Source organism: Chanodichthys erythropterus, chromosome 17, assembly GCF_024489055.1.
Source record: "Chanodichthys erythropterus isolate Z2021 chromosome 17, ASM2448905v1, whole genome shotgun sequence".
Lineage (NCBI taxonomy): Eukaryota > Metazoa > Chordata > Actinopteri > Cypriniformes > Xenocyprididae > Chanodichthys > Chanodichthys erythropterus.
The window spans coordinates 18,361,957-18,376,006 of NC_090237.1; the positions used below are offsets into that span (position 1 = coordinate 18,361,957).

Genomic DNA, 14,050 nt, shown 5'->3' on the forward strand with positions numbered 1-14,050 from the left:
TTACATTTATGTATTTTATGAACTTACTCATAAGGCACTGGAGTAAAGTATAATAATAATGTAAACAGGCTGAAAATGCCCTCTACATAGCATAAAGATAAATGTGATCATGGTCACCTTAAGGAAGTAAACATACTGTTTATGATCACATGATCCTGGGTGGCACATTCTTTTTTTATGACATCCTCTATTTGAGATGTTACCTTTTTGATTTAAAGCCATTTATATATAAATATTCTTAAAAAAAAATATTACAGTTTAAAATAACAGTTTTTTCTATTTTAATGTATATTTTAATATAAATTTAATTTATTCCTGTAATGGCAAAGCTGAATTTTCAGCAGCTATTACTCCATTAATGTCACAAGGTCCTTCATTTTAACATGTTGATTTGGTGCTCAAGAAACATTTCTTATTATTACCATCATCGATGTTAAAAACAGTTGTGCTGCTTAATATTTTTGTAGAAATGTTAATCAAACAACAAAATACAAAGAATAAATCAGAGACATCAGCGGGATTATTAGGCTGCTGTCACTTTAAGACCGAATGCACACGTCCAATATTCTGTTACACATGCATTTCCTTTCTCAACTGTTTACGTTAGCTAAAGACAAAACAGACTGTGTTTACGTGCATACACACCAAGACAGTAATTTTGTACATACATTTGTGTGTATTTGACCATTTAAGTGCAATTTGGTACTCGTGAGCTGTTTGTGAGGCGGCTTTTTGTGTGCGTGCTTTGAGTGTGCATGAGCGAGAGTGGAGAGAGTGTGAGTGCTGAGTAGTTTATACACTGGCAAGACTTAAAAAGAAATAAAAATTATTAGGGCTGCCCCCAATTGTCGACTTACCGTTAGTCGACTTGAAGGAGCTTAGTCGACAAAACTTTTTTTAGTCACGGGAGAAAAGGAAAAAAAATCCACAGGAAGTGGCAATGTCACGCAGTCTGTGACGGACAGATCGTTAACAGCTGGTCTATGTGGTAATAACAGTACATAGGGCAGGACATCCAAATGCTCACCTGTCATTCATCAACCTCAAATATGGCTTATCACCTGAAACATGTAAGTAGTAACTTTACATGGCCGCTCACTTTAACCTAGAAAAATGTGCGCTATTCAAGTGTTTGTGCGGAGTGTGAAAGCTGAATAGTAGCACGCTTACTGCATGACAGCTAACATGGAGACTTGGTGATCACTTGCACATGATACAAAAATACTTTGTCATTTTTGGTCATACAGATAAGAGTTATACTTCTTTCGAATCTGTAAAGAGTAGGGCTGCACAACGATGTTCTGTGTATATATAAATACACACATACGTGTATAAATTTAAGAAATATATGCATGTATAAATAAATATATATATATATTTAAATATATTTTATATTATATATAAATATAAATATTTTATATATAAATATAACATTTTTCTTATATACAGTGGGTACGGAAAGTATTCAGACCCCCTTAAATTTTACACTCTGTTATATTGCAGCCATTTGCTAAAATCATTTAAGTTCATTTTTTTCCTCATTAATGTACACACAACACCCCATATTGACAGAAAACACAGAATTGTTGAAATTTTTGCAGATTTATTAAAAAAGAAAAACTGAAATATCACATGGTCCTAAGTATTCAGACCCTTTGCTGTGACACTCATATATTTAACTCAGGTGCTGTCCATTTCTTCTGATCATCCTTGAGATTGTTCTACACCTTCATTTGAGTCCAGCTGTGTTTGATTATACTGATTGGACTTGATTAGGAAAGCCACACACCTGTCTATATAAGACCTTACAGCTCACAGTGCATGTCAGAGCAAATGAGAATCATGAGGTCAAAGGAACTGCCTGAAGAGCTCAGAGACAGAATTGTGGCAAGGCATAGATCTGGCCAAGGTTACAAAAAAACCTCAGCCTCTCCTCAGTGCAAGACACATGAAAGCCTGCATGGAGTTTGCTAAAAAACACTTGAAGAACTCCAAGATGGTGTCTTGTCCTTCATTTGTCTTGCACTGAGGAGAGGCTTCCGTCGGGCCACTCTGCCATAAAGCCCTGACTGGTGGAGGGCTGCAGTGATGGTTGGCTTTCTACAGCTCAGCCACAGTGATCTTTGGGTTCTTCTTTACCTCTCTCACCAAGGCTCTTCTCCCCCGATAGCTCAGTTTGGTCGGACGGCCAGCTTAAGGAAGGGTTCTGGTTGTCCCAAACGTCTTCCATTTAAGGATTATGGAGGCCACTGTGCTCTTAGGAACCTTAAGTGCAGTAGAAATGTCTTTGTAACCTTGGCCAGATCTGTGCCTTGCCACAATTCTGTCTCTAAGCTCTTCAGGCAGTTCCTTTGACCTCATGATTCTCATTTGCTCTGACATGCACTGTGAGCTGTAAGGTCTTATATAGACAGGTGTGTGGCTTTCCTAATCAAGTCCGAATAAGTATAATCAAACACAGCTGGACTCAAATGAAGGTGTAGAACAATCTCAAGGATGATCGGAAGAAATGGACAGCACCTGAGTTAAATATATGAGTGTCACAGCAAAGGGTCTGAATACTTAAGACCATGTGACCATTTCAGATTTTCTTTTTTAATAAATCTGCTAAATTGTCAACAATTCTGTGTTTTTCTGCCAATATTGGGTGCTGTGTGTACATTAATGAGGAAAAAAAAAATGAACTTAAATGATTTTAGCAAATGGTTGCAATATAACAAAGAGTGAAAAATGTAAGGGGGTCTGAATACTTTCCGTACCTACTGTATATATATGTTTGTGTGTATATTATACATACATAATTATTATATACAGAACACACACATTTATTACGTAAACACAGACTTTTATTTTGCAAACGATTAATCGCGATTAATCGTTGTGCTATGGCTGGGCGATATATCGAATGCTTTTGTCAGCGCATTTCGTCAGTAAAGCCGGTTCCCTGATTACCGCTAAATCGCCATTACCTGCTTTCAAATGGAGTGGCATTTAATAGACCGAGCCGTAGTTTACTGACAAGCCACGCAATATCACGTTCAATATCGATATGAATCGCCGTCGATATTGAACGCGATATTGCGTGGCTTGTCAGTGAACTACAGCGCTGTCTATTAAATGGCGCTCCATTTGAAAGCAGGTGATGGCGATTTAGCGGCGATTTAACATTCGATATATAGCGCTATAGCCCTACGTTGTGCAGCCCTAGTAAAGAGTCTACTTTTATTTGTGTGCATTCACAACAACAACAAAATGTTGTACTTTTGTAAAATAATGAAAGCAAACAGGGTGCTTTGCAATTGGAGCACCCCTAGAAATCTCTCTCTATAAAAGTCTTTACTGCCACTTCTGATCAATTTAATGCATCCTTGCAGAATATATTTTTTAATTTATTTTTTTAAATTCTTACCAACCCCAAACTTTTGAATGGTACTGTATATATTAATATTTTTAACATGTAAAATGTTCTTTTAAATGATTGCTTGTTCATTGCATTTTATTCCAGCCTCCTTAAATGAACATTTAAATGACTGTATGCATCCCATTTGACCTCAATTCAAATTCATTGACATGGAATTTAAAGGTGCCATCGAATGTTTTTTTACAAGATGTAATATAAAGCCCCGTTTCCACCGCAGGAACTTTACCCAGGAACTAGGGACTTTGGGCTGGTATTTGGTGTGTTTCCACTGCAGGAACCAGGAACTAAATAAAGTTCCGGGTAAAATTTCCCCCTCAGAAAAGTCCCTGATGGTGAGGTGGTATTTTTTCAAAGTTCAGGAACTTTCGGGGATGGGACTAGGCGCTGAACATGCTGATTGGTCTGATTCACGCCGCATTTGATTGGTTGACTCCACGCAGCAGTAAATTCAGTCACTGACAGGAAGAAACAGTCTCTCGCAGTACTACGTCACCGGACAAATTAGCCTAATCTTCACGGTACTTTAGACCGCGTGGAAACGCAGAAGGCAACAGGTCTGGGGGGGGACAAAAAGTTCCTGGGAGAAAAGTTCCTGGTAGCTACAATTGTTCCGGGTAATTTCGGTGGAAATGCAGTTTAAGTCTAAGGTGTCCCCTGAATGTGTCTGAAGTTTCAGCTCAAAATACCCCATAGATTTTTTTAAAATAATTTTTTAACTGCCTATTTTGGTGCATCATTATAAATGCGCCAATTCAGGCTGCGGTCCCTTTAAATCGCGCGCTCTCCGCCCCCGGAGCTCACGCTTGCCTTAAACAGTGCATAAACAAAGTTTACACAGCTAATATAACCCCTCAAAATGGTTCTTTACAAAGTGTTTATCATGCATACTGCATGCATGCGTCGGATTATGTGAGTATAGTTTACTGTTATATTGTTTACATTTGATTCTGAATGAATTTGAGGCTTTGCTCCGTGGCTAATGGCTAATGGTACACTGTTGGAGAGATTTATAAAGAATGAAGTTGTGTTTATGAATTATACAGACTGCAAGTGTTTAATAATGAAAATAGCAACGGCTCTTGTCTCCGTGAATACAGTAAGAAACGATGGTAACTTTAACCACATTTAACCGTACATTAGCAACATGCTAACGAAACATTTAGAAAGACAATTTACAAATATCACTAAAAATATCATGATATCATGGATCATGTCTAGGGATGTCCCGATCACGTTTTTTTGCCCTCGAGTCCGAGTCCGAGTCATTTGATTTTGAGTATCTGCCGATACCGAGTCCCGATCCGATACTTAATAGCCTACATAAAAAAGAATAAAGAAGAGCGAAAAAACAGATCCAGGATGCTTTTCAGGTTTTTCAGGTATTCGGTTTTCAAATAGTAATCAAATATAAAATATCACTGCATATTATCTTTACTGTATAAAATAAATAAAGATTAATCATTATTGAAGTTACAAAAACTATTCAGTCAAGAGCAGTGAGTGATTTCTTTGTTGTTTGTTGTTTGATTTAACATTAAATACAGGCAGCAGGAATAGTTGTTTTCCCTTTAAGACATGCACGATCCAGTACATACTGTTACACATGCGCTGTCTTTCTCGACTAATATACGTTCACTTAAGACATAACCGACTATGTTTGCTAGGATACTCACTAGGACGGGCATGTTGACATAATTTTTGTATGAATTTGTCCGCTGAAGCGCAAGACTTGAAAGAGAACTCAGTATTTGCGCGCTGACTGGAATAAGCGTGTGCGCGCTTCGGATGAGCGCACACAAATCTTCTCACAGCGCGCGCGAGTTCTCTTTCGCGTCTTGTTCTTTAAGGTTTAAATCAGCAAGGCTTAAAAGAGTTAGTTTAAATACAGACAGCAACGTGTGTCAACACCAGGGTGATGACGGCGTAAATGACTGGACATGAGAGCAGACGGCACTCGCAGTTAACAGTTTACAAAGAGTGACTGTTTTGTCCACGCTTTCTGATTATCGTTGTTGTAATGTTTTGTGCATCCATCGACTGAAACATATATTATCTGAACTCTGTCTGTATTCCACGTTGCTATTTTAAACAAACCATATTAACCAATAGATGCGTCGTCATTCGAGATGGACCGCAGTGCAAGTGCGTAAGTGGAGAACCGTTGCACCCCTAATACATATATATCCGAGTCCTGATCGGGAGGTAATGTCCGATTCCGATCGAGTCTGAAACCACATGATCGGGCCCGATTTCCGATCATGTGATCGGATCTGGACATCCCTAATCATGTCAGTTATTATTGCTCCATCTGCCATTTTTCGCTGTTTTCCTTGCTTGCTTACCTAGTCTGATGATTCAGCTGTGCACATCCAGACGTTCTGCCCTTGTGTAATGCCTCGATCATGGGCTGGCATACGCAAATATTGGGGGCGTACACCCCGACTGTTACATAACAGTCGGTGTTATGTTGAGATTTGGCTGTTCTTTGGAGGTCTTTTAAACAAATGAGATTTATATAAGAAGGAGGAAACAATGGAGTTTGAGACTCACTGTATGTCATTTCCATGTACTGAACTCTTGTTATTTGACTATGCCAAGATAAATTCAATTTTTAATTCTAGGGCACCTTTAAGAAATCAGTGATGCAAAGCAATCATGCTAGCTGCCAGATGCTTAGCATGTGACACAGGCTGTAAGGGCAGGACTTTGAAAGACAGAACGAGATGACACCCCATCATGCCATTCAACAGACACACACAGAAGGAATGTGGCAGGACACAATGTGGCAGGTCGACACAACAGGAGGGCAGGAACTGCCTACATGATGTCGTTTTCTTTCACTCACTGTTTCTCTATTTCCTGTTCACTCAGCTCATGTGCAAATGGCACTTCAAATCTCCCATCAACCATTTCAGTGCTAATCAGCTCTTTAAGTCAACATCAACATTCTTCACTCCTTCACTCATTTCCTTCGGACTTTATCTCATTTTCCAATGAACTGACAAGTTTAAACAAAACTCAAAGTCAATGCAAAGCCATGCAACACAAATGGAGAAATGCTGAGTTGCTATTCAGGAATGTGTAAAAAGCTGAAAAACAGAACTGCAACTTGAGTCTGTTACCGCAAAGATGTGAAACACAAGGAAATAGCTCTATCCGTCTAAAAACCAAGCTTGTTCATGCAAATAATATTATCAAAAATGCCCTTTCAGGGAATTTACACTATAGACGTTACTGTTACTGTCTTACACCTATATATCCCTGTCCATAGACACCGTCTGGTTAGGACTAGCCTGAAAGAATTCGTTAGGTTGTCAAACAACTCACCCCTCTCCTTAATCAAGTATCACAACATCCTTTAAATTCAGATGAGGAGGAATGTCTAGAAAACTCCTCTGTCCAAGCAGGGTGTTCCCCTCATTTGCCAGACAAACAGCAGCACAACTTTGACCCAGTCCTTTTCCACAGGCAGAGCTTTTAGAGATGCTGTCCCATGCTGGCAGAGCACCGCTGTGTATTTATAAACACTGAGTATGACCTTGCGAGTGATTAGGCCCTGCACGTCCTAGCTGCACCTGTGGAGATCATTTCATTTGGAAATAGTACCATGGGCATTATTTAGTACATCTTTCTAGTTGGGCTGTCAAAACGGTTTATCGCGATTAACTGCATCCAAAATAAAAGTTTGTGTTTATATATATTTAATATGTATATATAAATACACACACATACAAGTATATATTGACTACATATATATATTATGTAAACACAAACTTTTATTTTGGATGCAATTAATAGTGATTAATCGTTTGACAGTCCTACATTCTAACTGCTATAAGCATTTGTTCATTGAAAGCAATAAAACATTAATTTTTTTTAAATCAATGTATAATTAGTCTCTTGTACAAAATCAATTAGCTATACTTTTCAATACATTTTAGGAATAGCCCTTGATGCTTCTTTAGGATATATTTGGCCTGTTTTTTTACAATGTCTTTATGATATACTTCCATAAATCAGGCCAAATAATAACAATGTTGTACATGATGATAGTACAGTGTTCACTGCTGCAAATATTACTACTAATAATTTAATGTATATGGTATTTCATTATTAAAATAATAAAAAACAAATGAAATCCTTATAAAATATAAGTTAAATCATTTTTGTGATGGTGAAAATATTGGCAATATAAGGCCTTCTGAAGCGGTGTTTGTGTAAAAAAAAAAAAAAAAAAAATTATATATATATTATATATATATATATATATATATATATATATATATATATTATATATATATATATATATATATATATATGAAGTAAAATATCTAGCTTCCGCCAGACCGCCTTCCATATTCAACTTATGAAGAAATAAAGCGTAAAACTCTCGACTTGGGTAAAGTTGGTTTTATATTCACACATTCAGACTTCTGATAAATTCAGACTTTCCAATAAATGTGCAATAAATTAATGTTTGCGAATTTTAAGCAGTGACATGATACTGACAACCAACGATTGTCAACTTACAATATTTTTCACAGTTGATCAAAATAGGCAAGTATTGTTTTAATGGCATATTTACTTGTGAATGTCCACTGAATGTTCAATGTAGTGTGATTAACAAGGCTATTGAATACGGATGTCCGAATGTGCGAATATAAAACCAACTTTACCCAAGTAAACTCTCGCAGTTCACACTACATCCTACGTCTTCCCTATTGAACTTACGGAAAAAGCTTAACTGATGGCAGTTTACACTTTATGCATAAGTTGTATACGGTCTGATATTTTACTTTTTTTTTTTACACAAAGGCTTTGCTTCAGAAAGCCCTTTTTAACCCCCCTGGAGCTGTGTGGAGTACACATTTATGAAGGATGTGGATGGAGACACTTTCCTCAGCTTATACTCACTGGTCCCATTCACTGCCATTATAAAGCTCAGATACATCAGGATATTTAATAATAGATCTCAGATTGTGTTCATCAGAAAGAAGAAAATCATATACACCTAAGATGGCTTGAGGGTGAGTAAAGCTTAGTGTAATTTTCATTTGAAAGTGAACTAATCCTTTAAGTAACTACAAGTACTTACTATAGGGTTAGGTTTGGTTTAAGGTTAGTAATTATGCATAATTACTATAGTAACTACATGTAACATTTGTAACAAGTACGCTAAAAGTGTTACCCAATTTTATAATAAATTATTATGTTAGTTATAATAAATAATATACTGAATTTACAATTAATACATTTATTATACTATAATATGTACACAAGTACAATTCTGAACTACTGGGCTAGCAATAATAACAACAACAATAGCTATGCACCTCAATAATAATAATAATAATAATAATAATTAATTGCTCAGGATGACAAAATTCAAATCTGGTCAGCGCAACACCAAAGATCTCACTGTGCAAGAACAGCTATACATTAGGATTTTTGAAACAATTACCATCCTGCAAGAGAGAAGGATGAATGGAAAGAATCAAAACTGATTTGAAACTTGTGTTAGTCACTTGATGACATCAATGATAATCAGAGGTCTGATATCAGATAGATGTGGGAGTGGAGACCCCGAGGGCTCAGTGTAACGGATGCTGTGTGGAGAGAGGACAGAGGCCCAGATTTAAGAGGCAGCAATGAGGTCAGAGAAAGACAATCACGTTAGAGAAAGCAGCCAGTGTCTCAACAACAGAGGCACTATTCAGCCACTCATTCTCATACCACCAGTTTGCATGTTTATGAGCAATGCAAAGCCATAAACAAATACAGCAGAGCTTCACTGCATTACAATCAGAGCTGCCATTTCCACTGTGGCAGGGCAAACCCAGCACACGAGCATCAATGTACAGGTAGCAGAAGCGATGATAATGCTTAAGAGCCATTTATGTATAATCAGATCTATAACAATAAAGGCAACATCCTGTTGACAGAGAGCCATCATGGAAAATTCAAAATGTAAACAGTAGGTGCATCCATCAATATCATTCAGTCTATACATCTCAGCTGTACAAATACATCTAATTAAACGGCTGTTTACACAGATAAAGTCTGGAGATGATCAGCTGCACGTTCACTGTACATAAACAGTAACTTATTTCAGATCACAATAAATCAACAACACATCTCATATATATATATATATATAAACATAATGGACAGAACAGACGAGCTCAACTGGTGACATCCATATTAAACACAGATTACACATCCCAGAGCTAAATCCCAACATACACATGCATTTCTACATGCTGAATATGAAGATCTGTTAACAGCTTCATCACCTGCAGCCAAACTTCTACAGTCAAACCCATGACTTGGGTGGAAACTAAAGAACTTAGATCAAAACAGTTGAGTTTTAATGTTAATTCACTGGAATCGGTTACAGTGAACCGATAAAGATTTAACTAACCCCTTTTGTTGTGTTGAAAAGCAGTACGTGTTTATTTTGACATGAACTTAAGTTAGCAGAAGAGCTAACAGCTCACTTACCCTCCCAACAGGCCAGGATGAGCAGCCAGCCCGAGAAAACTCCTCCGACCACAACAACAACAAACCCAGTGGGCAGAAACACGCCTACCGACCCCAAATCAGTCCCAAACAACTTATCGATCGCTGTCAAGCAGGAGCGTCAGCTGGAGAAATCGCTCCAGCCCGGTGCTGGTTAACGGTGGCCCAGCAGCTCTTCACTCTCCCGGGCTACTGCTGCTAAAGATGGCGTCCGAGACAGATCCACTCCCTGACGGCTTAAAAACAGAAATAAACACGGTCCTTTTATTGACCGACGACGAGACCACTTCTCAGATTCGGTCCGAAATGCTCCAGACTGTTGTTTTTTGAACCAGTTTGTTTGGGCTGTGGGGTGATGATCATGTTGTGATGGTGGCTGTGATTTTTCTCTCTCTGCCCTCCTCTAGTGATGTCCGATTCGCCAACGAATTATTCGTTTGAACTGAATCTTTTGAATGACTCTTCGAGCCGATTCGCAAGGCGCTTGGGAATCCTACAATGGTGCGAATTATTGTTGTCTAAAACGTTTAAAAAAGTAGGCTACAGTAGTATGCTTTTATAGCGTTTTCAAGCAACGTTTATAGTATCCATAGGGTTTTTTTCTACTTTGCGCTCGTGAACAGTAATCGCTTGTCTGTGGAGGTAGTACGTCGCTCTATATTTTGGCTAGTTAAACAACACAAACAAAATTTAATGCATAAGAAAGCACTGTGATAAATAGTGGTATTACTATTTAAAACCGTGATTATGTCTAGAGTACTTGGAGTGCGACTTAAAGGATTCTATGAATCGGGTTTTTTGAACCGGTTCACGAAGCGAACCGATTCTCTAAAAGATTCGAACCAATACTGCCCTCATCCTTTCGTCTTGGTTCCTGAAACGCCAGTTCCGCCCTCCTAATGTGGGAAACTCCCACCGGCCCCAAGAGACAGAGCATTAAAATAAAATAATAAACAGCTATACTCATAAATATGTCCTTTATCAATATTTAAAACTTTGTTTGCTGTGGCTGCCAAAATTGTTGAGGAATAAGCTCTGTTTGTCACATTCTTATAGAGAAGTATTAAGATATCCCACCCTGATCCATTATGATGTTAATTGCAGCATGATGGCAGTTCTGGAGAGGTAAACAGATGAAATCAGAGGAAAATGTAATGAAACGTGATTCCTGTAAAATAAGCAGCTAAAGTGCAGCAATACAATTTCAGCATTATGATTATATTTGTTGTAATTTTTGGAGTAATAGGACATTTTTAAAAGGATATCACATAAAGTTATCAGTTTAACATATGGGAGTATCTAGGACACGTTTTAGAGATTATGATACTAGTGCGTATGATGATGTAGTCTTCTCACAGAAATGTAAATGGTTATGATGTTTTTTCTTGTGTGTCTGAAGTTTGAAAACCCACCAGCACACACACAGATGGACATGAAGATAACTAGGACAAGCAGAGAACAAGTCATAAAAATCGAATGTAAAGGATTACAGCACGCCTCTGTTGTAATCCCAGCTATGATGACAATAAATTTCACCACAGTTTAAGAATAAAAATGTACAGAGCTGTAGGTTTTCTTATTGTTCAATATTGGTAATCAGCACTTTTATGGATCACTAAGAGGTTAAAGCTGATCCCTGGGCAAAATTATTAAAGTGATGTCAACAAGCCTGCAAGCAACCAATTGGTAAACAGAGCAGAGAACTAGCGCTCTGGGTTGGTTCTGCAGCAGCCATCTCTCTCAGCCAATGAGAGCGCAGGATGCTGTCACTGTATCCAGGCGAACAGAGGGTTTTGAGATGTATGGAGCCTGTTTTATGAATGGGATTTAAAGAGCCATGCTTCATCCTGTTGATGCCATTAGAGAGACACTGTGGTGTGTTATAATGACTGAACACAAAACAACAAAGAAATTCTCTAGGGACTAAATGACCCAGTTGACATCACACTTTAATATGGCTAAATACACTTTGTATGAACTCTTGGTGTTTATCAGATGTTTAGAGAAGATCTAAAATAGCTTTTTTTGTGTGCTGGGAATGATTTATGATTTCCTCTGTATAATCTATTTTTAAAATGGACTGTGACTATGAATGGAGGACACATTTGTTTTCTTTTTATGATATTTTTATCACCATATAATATAATAAAACTCACACGCATGAATCAGAAAACATGCTGAAATTAAATTGCTCAAGGAAATATAAGCTCTGACCCTCATAGATGATAATCAGAAATTAATATGTAAAATCATTTCATGAGAAAAATGAACGCTATACTGTAAAACCCAGCTCACAGTCTTTATTTATTTATATTTACAGGGGTTTTGTCCCTTTTTTTGTTTATATAGGGCAATGGAACGAGGTAAAAAGAAAAGGAAAAAAGGATGGGATCAAGATGTGATGCTGGATTTGAACTAGCATGGTTTGAATATGGTATATTTAATTGTGTAAATAATTGTGTGCATTTATGTTTGTTTATTACAAAACAAAAAAGCTAGACATCCTGTTGAAAAGTATTTTTATAGCTAAGTTTTGATATTAAAAATAAAATAAAATTAAAGCATAAATTAAATTCAGTATGACAGATACTACCATGATACTAACAACTGTGCTTTACAAATGTACTTAATATGTAAATTATATATTAAAGGATTAGTTCACTATTAAATAAATTTTCCTGATAATTTAATCACCCCCCCATGTCATCCAAGATGTTCATGTCTTTCTTCAGTCGAAAATAAATTAAGGTTTTTGATGAAAACATTCCAGGATTATTCTCCTTATAGTGGACTTCGACGGGCACCAAACGGTTGAAGGTCAAAATGACAGTTTCAGTGCAGCTTCAAAGGGCTTTAAACGATACCAGACAAGGAATAAGGGTCTTATCTAACGAAACGATCAGTCATTTTCTAAAAAATACAACTGTATAAGCTTTATAAACACAAGTGATCGCCTTGCACGTGCTTCCGCTTTCCGCATTCTTCAAAAAGCTTACGCTGTATGTCCTACACCTTCCCTATTCTACTTACGGAACAAACGCGTAGAATAGGGAAGGCGTAGGACATACAGCGTAAGCTTTTTGAAGAATACAAAAATGCAGTTTTGGTGAAAGCACTTGGAAGGCTATCATTTGTTTATATAAAGCATATACATTTACATTTTTTTTTTGAAAATGACCAATTGTTTTGCTAGATAAGACCCTTATTCCTCGTCTGGTATCGTTTAAAGTGGAACTCAGTAAGATTTGCAAAGCTCCCCCTACAGGTTCCTTCAGTGAATCACACTGTCGTAAATACTCCAAGCGCAGTTCTGGACTACAACGACTACAACGCTCACCAGCGCAGTAGTTTTGCAAATACAGTACAAGAAAGAGGAGGTGGGTAATTTGCAAATACAGTACACTCGATGGAGGTTGGTAATTTTGAAATTGTCTTATAAAGTCATAATATATACATTGTTTTTGAATTACCGTAAAGCATTTTGTCACTCTCGCATGAACGTGAACATGAGGCGAGATTGTGTCGGGTCGGCGAAGCTCAACTTGCAAGTGCTGTATTCTAGCATAGACGTGCCAGAGGGGGTTAGTGCACGCCTCAAACACACCACTAAGTCAATTAACCATCGTAAGGACTTAGAAAACTATTTATGAAGGTAAAAAAAATTACTTTGTTCTACTTTAAAGCCCTTTGAAGCTGCACTGAAACTGTAATTTTGACCTTCAACCGTTTGGAGGCCATTGAAGTCCACTATAAGGAGAATAATCCTGCAATGTTTTCATCAAAAACCTTCATTTCCTTTCGACTGAAGAAAGAAAGACATGGACATCTTGGATGACATGAGGGGTGAGTAAATTATCAGAGAATTTTAATTCTGAAGTGAACTAATCCTTTAACAAGATGTTTTTAACATTATCACATTGTCATAATCTTACTGGTCCCTAAAAATATTTTAAGATAAATTTTGGGAAGTAAAAATGTCCACTGACCGTTTTGACGAGATTCACTGTAAATTTTGCTGAGCCTGAGTCTCTTGTATCCACGTTAGGATATTTCAGCTTAACAACAGTAGGTGTCACTCGGGCATTTCATCACTCAGTGGCGATTCTGCAG

The 14,050-nt window shown here is 37.4% G+C and overlaps 1 protein-coding gene across 2 annotated transcripts in view; it reads right to left on the bottom strand.

The window, feature by feature from the left end:
* taok1a (TAO kinase 1a) overlaps positions 1–14,048 on the bottom strand; it is a 34,032-nt gene extending 19,984 nt beyond the window's left edge. Inside the window, exon 1 of one of the 2 annotated variants that reach the window (XM_067366234.1) lies at positions 13,927–14,048. The gene's annotated coding sequence lies outside the window, so the exon portion shown is untranslated. Of the gene's footprint in view, positions 1–9,922; positions 10,062–13,926 lie in introns of those variants that run through there. The other variant, XM_067366233.1, reaches the window with a different exon arrangement.
* Positions 14,049–14,050: the final 2 nt, after the last annotated feature.